Source organism: Ambystoma mexicanum, chromosome 11 (genome assembly GCF_040938575.1).
Source record: "Ambystoma mexicanum isolate Mex_15411 chromosome 11, UKY_AmexF1_1, whole genome shotgun sequence".
Classification (NCBI taxonomy): domain Eukaryota; kingdom Metazoa; phylum Chordata; class Amphibia; order Caudata; family Ambystomatidae; genus Ambystoma; species Ambystoma mexicanum.
The window spans coordinates 799,426,974-799,432,621 of NC_090934.1; the positions used below are offsets into that span (position 1 = coordinate 799,426,974).

The 5,648-nt window shown below is 58.5% G+C and overlaps 1 non-coding gene across 1 annotated transcript; it reads right to left on the minus strand.

Annotated features, from left to right (window-relative positions):
- Positions 1-1,096: 1,096 nt before the first annotated feature.
- Positions 1,097-1,247, minus strand: LOC138505248 (5.8S ribosomal RNA). The gene has a single exon (XR_011280076.1). It is a non-coding gene; the product is annotated as a 5.8S ribosomal RNA (ribosomal RNA).
- Between the last annotated feature and the right edge of the window lie 4,401 nt (positions 1,248-5,648).

Sequence of the window (5,648 nt, forward strand, 5' to 3'; positions counted from 1 at the left end):
GCTCCGTGGACACAGCAAAACTGCTGTCAGGGGGCTGTAACACTCTCTGCTGGAGCAGAGAGCCACCTGCCCCCTGGGGCCTTCCCAAATGCACCCTGCTGGGGCTGGATGTGCCCGGGCCGCAGACCCACAAGGGCCTCCACCGTTCCAGGTGACCAACCTGCCTGCCGTGTTGAATCCTGTGGGTGGACTGCACAGACCCCACCAGTTTACCGCTCAACCGTTTCACACCCTCTTGAACTCTCTTCAACTTTCCCTTACGGTACTTGCTGGTCACTAGTCTCGCGCCCGTATTTAGCCTTAGACAGAGTTTACCACACGCTTTGGGCTGCATTCCCAAGTAACCTGACTCCAAGAAGACCTGATCCCGGTGTGCAAGAGGCCGCTATCGGCCTAACACCATCCGCGTGGGGAGACTCGATCAGAAGGACTTGAGCCCCCCGAGTGATGCCGGGGAGTCGGTCTTCTGTACGCCACATTTCCCACGCCTGCTGCTGAATGGGGATTCGGAGCTGGGCTCTTCCCTTTTCACTGGCCGTTACTGAGGGAATCTTGGTTAGTTCCTTTCCTCTGCTTAGTAATATGCTTAAATTCAGCAGGTCACCATGTCTGATCTGAGGCCGTGGTCGGAGAGCACAAAGCTCAGGGCAGCTGGCCTCGGGCCCGTATGGGGGGTTGCCCCAGCCCTTGGCGCAGGCAAGTGTATTCTGTCCCAATCTGTGACCGAAGCCCACATGGTCACGAGGTCCGTGCTCCATGGTCATCCTGCGCCGGCAACCGTGGGACACCAAAGACAGCCACACACAGCACGGCCAGGTGCCCCGGGGTAGGGTGAAGGTGCGCCAGGCTTTTTTAAAGCCTGCTGCCGCCGCCACCACATCCGGGGCGCGTCGGCCACCCGGCCCTCCCGAAACCAGCATGAGGTGGGGAAACTGGGGAAACCAGGACGCGTCGGCAATGAGCTTGCGCGCCAGATCCAAGGATCCAGCGACGGTGCTGATCGGGGTCTGACCTTAGGGGGATGAATGGAATGGGGTCCCTGCGACAGCCCCAGCCACGCCCCTGGGAGTGAACCCCGGGGCGATTGATGTACAAGCGACCCTCAGACAGGCGTAGTCCCGGGAAAAACCCAGGGCCACATGGTGCGTTCGAAGTGTTGATCAATGTGTCCTGCAATTCACACTAATTCTCGCAGCTAGCTGCGTTCTTCATCGATGCATGAGTCAAGTGATCCACCGCCAAGAGCCACAGGCAACTTTTTTTGTCCTAGACGTCGGCCTGACCCTGCCGGTGCAGGAGAGGTTGGGGGAGGCAGCGCTGGCTGTGGCAGGACAGCCCAGCTCCCTGTCTAGCTCGGCCGAAACCATTGTGGTTTCAAAAAAATAAATAATAATCCAGGTGCTCAGCCTGACCGCCAGCTGCAGCAGCACAGCGCTTCCCAGGGGGATGGAGGTAGGCCGCTCCGCCACCTGCCCACACGGCCCGATCCACTCATCCTTCCCCGACCCCTTCCGCTTCCCTTTTGGGATGGGGGGCTGGGAGATGGACAACGAGGCAGGCCAGAGACAGCACAGACAGGGGGTCGGGTGGGACCATTAGAGTCTTCAAACCCCAGCCCGGCCGCATAGGACCCAGCTCCAGGTACCTGGGCAAGAGGGAAGGTCACCCACTGTGCCAGCGGGCCTGGCCATTGCTCACACACAGATGTGGGCAGCTGGAACCTTGGCGCCCAACGTCAAGTGAGCCAGCTGCACCATGGCTCATGCCTGGCTTGCCCGGGTGCCTGTCTGCCTGGGGAGGCACCCCTCGAGAGCAGTCAGGTTTCCCTCGGCTCCCGGCTGCCCCCAGTCAGGGCTTCCTCGTGACCGGGGTGTGCCCACCAATGCCCAGCCGCTGGCAGGTCAGAGAGAGGAGTGTGCGCCCCCCGGCCAGCGCAGATGCGGGCTCAGTGAGGAGAGGGGGCTGGTTGACCACGCGCACCGGACCGCTCTGCGAGAGGTGCCCCGGGCTGTGGGTGTGCACGTCTGGGATGCAACCGAGGTCGGGCCCACGGCGCTCCCTCCCGCTGCTCCACTGTTAATGATCCTTTATGCCCCCACCCACAAGCAGAAACCATTCACACTCAAATGCCCCATTTCTCCTTCCAAACACGTTCCAGATTCAAATGCCACCTCCCTCCTGACCTACATGCCGCCATCCCTCCATCCGAACCCACACAAAGACACCAACATCCGTCCCCCCATACCTACACCAAGATGCTCCACCCCTCAGAGCCACACCCATATGCTTCATCTCTACCTCCACACTCAGATGGCGCCATTCGCCCTCTCTCTATACCCACACCCGATTACCCCATCCCTTCGACACACACATGCTCCCACCACTCCAATAAACCAACATCCTTCTCTCCAAACATACCCCATCCCTCCATTCACACCCAGATGCCCCCTTCCTTCCCACCAGAGCGCTCCAGCCCTGACCCACATGCTCCACCATTCCCTCAAATGCCCCCATCATATGCCCATTCCATATCAACAATGCCCCCTCCGATCCAGACTCCACGATGCACAATCCTTCCCTCCAGACCCACACCAATGTGCCCCATCCCTCCCTCCAGATGCACATCAATGTGTCCTGTGCCTCCCTTCATACCCAAAGCAATGTCCCCATCCCTCCCTACAGACCCACACCCATGTGCACCATCCCTTCCTCTCAGAACCACACCAAGATGCCCCATCCCTCCCTCTAGACCAATACCATAATGCACCATCCTCCCTCCACATAGCAAGATGCCCATGTGCCGATCCTGAATCACATGCAGATAGCCCCAGCCAAACCACTCTAAAACCACCCATCCTAGTATGCCCCCATCCGCCCAGACCCATACCAATGTGCCCCGTCCCCTCCTTCCAGACCCACACCAATATGCGGTCATCCCTCCCCAGACCAATGTCCCCATCCCTCCCATCAAACCCACACCAATGTACCCCCAACACCTCCCTACAGAGCCACACCAAGATGCCCAGTCCAACTTCCCAACCCACACCTAGATGACCCATGCCACCCTCCAGACCCACTGTGCCCCATCTCTCCCTCCAGAAACACGCATGTGCACCATCCCTCTCCGCCCAGATCCATGCCAATGTGCCCCCACCACCTCCCCCCAGAGCCACACCAAGATGCCCCATCCAACTTCGCAACCCACACCTAGATGACCCATGCCACCCTCCAGACCCGCTGTGCCCCATCTCTCCCTCCAGAAACACACCCATGTGCCCCCACCACCTCCCTCCAGAGCCACACCAAGATGCCCCGTCCAACTTCCTAACCCACACCTAGATGACCCATGCTACCCACCAGACACACTGTTCCCCCATCTCTCCCTCCAGAAACACACCCATGTGCACTATCCCTCCGCCAAGATCCACACCAATGTGCCCCATCACCTCCCTCCAGAGCCACACCAATGTGCCCCACCACCTCCCTCCAGAGCCACACCAAAATGCCCCGTTCCACTTCACAACCCACACCTAGATGACCCATGCCACCCTCCAGATCCACTGTTCCCCCATCTCTCCCTCCAGAAACACACCCATGTGCACCATCCCTCCGCCAAGATCCACACCAATGTGCCCCATCACCTCCCTCCAGAGCCACACCAATTTGCCCCCACCACCTCCCTCCAGAGCCACACCAAAATGCCCCATTCCACTTCCCAACCCACACCTAGATGACCCATGCTACCCACCAGACACACTGTTCCCCCATCTCTCCCTCCAGAAACACACCCATGTGCACCATCCCTCCGCCAAGATCCACACCAATGTGCCCCATCACCTCCCTCCAGAGCCACACCAATGTGCCCCCACCATCTCCCTCCAGAGCCACACCAAAATGCCCCGTTCCACTTCCCAACCCACACCTAGATGACCCATGCCACCCTCCAGACACACTGTTCCCCCATCTCTCCCTCCAGAAACACACCCATGTGCACCATCCCTCCGCCAAGATCCACACCAATGCGCCCCATCACCTCCCTCCAGAGCCACACCGATGTGCCCCACCACCTCCCTCCAGAGCCACACCAAAATGCCCCGTTCCACTTCCCAACCTACACCTAGATGACCCATGCCACCCTCCAGATCCACTGTGCCCCATCTCTCCCTCCAGAAACACACCCATGTGCACCATCCCTCCGGCAAGATCCACACCAATGTGCCCGACCACCTCCCTCGAGAGCCACACCAATGTGCCACCTCCACCTCCCTCCAGAGCCACACCAAGATGCCCCATCCTACTTCCCAACACACACCTAGATGACCCATGCCACCCTCCAGACCCACTGTGCCCCATCTCTCCCTCCAGAAACACACCCATGTGCACCATCCCTCCGCCAAGATCCACACCAATGCGCCCCATCACCTCGCTCCAGAGCCACACCGATGTGCCCCACCACCTCCCTCCAGAGCCACACCAAAATGCCCCGTTCCACTTCCCAACCCACACCTAGATGACCCATGCCACCCTCCAGATCCACTGTGCCCCATCTCTCCCTCCAGAAACACACCCATGTGCACCATCCCTCCGCCAAGATCCACACCAATGTGCCCGACCACCTCCCTCGAGAGCCACACCAATGTGCCCCCACCACCTCCCTCCAGAGCCACACCAAGATGCCCCATCCTACCCTCCCAACCCACACCTAGATGGCCCATACCACCCTCCAGACCCACACCCATGTCCCCCATCCCTCCTCAGACACACACCAATGTACCCCAACCCTCCCTGCAAACCCATACCACTGTCCCTATCCCTCCCCCCAGATCCACACCACTATGTTCCTATCCCTCACTCCAGACACACACCAATGTGCCCCCTTCCTCCAGAACCACACCAATGTGCCCCATCCCACCAGACCTACACCAGCGTGCCCTATCCAACCATTCAGGCCCCACCAAGATGCCCCATCCCTCCCTCTAGTCTAGACCAATACCATAATGCCCCATCCTCCCTCCATAAGAAGATGCCCCTTCCCCTTGCAACAGATGCTCAGCTGCAGTCGACCCCTCTAAAACCACCCATCCTAAACACACCCTCATGAAAGATTAAATTACTCTATTAGTCCCCTTTGATCAGTTAAACACCACAATCCACTGTCTCCCTGTTCCTTTTCTTAGCCCTCCATACCTTCCATGGTGAATAGCTGAACGTGATTTTTTAAAATAAATGCAATTTCCCGCTTCCCTGTGGAAATCTGGTGGTTTGCAGGAACGTTCATGGTATCTCGAAAGAAAATGCTAATTGTATTTGCAGCCAGCCAACAGCACACGGATTGCAGCTGCTCCTGCAGCCTGAGCCTTGCCCAGACAAGACGAAGTCCGACGCTCCAGGATCTCATAGAAACGTTCCGGTATTAAAAATAAAATGCCCACTACAAGCCGAAAGCATTCAGTGCCCTTGCACCAGCAGCCACAGCTTTCCCGCTTCCCAAATCCCGCTGCATCCCGAGCAAGAAAGTGCCCCGGAACCGCTTCATTGCTCCGACGGAAATCGCAGGGATGACATCACAGACCACGTGATGAAGAGTGGGCGGGCCGTTGCTATGGTCCTTTTCTCGGATGGGAACTAGTCGCTACCATAGCCAGAGG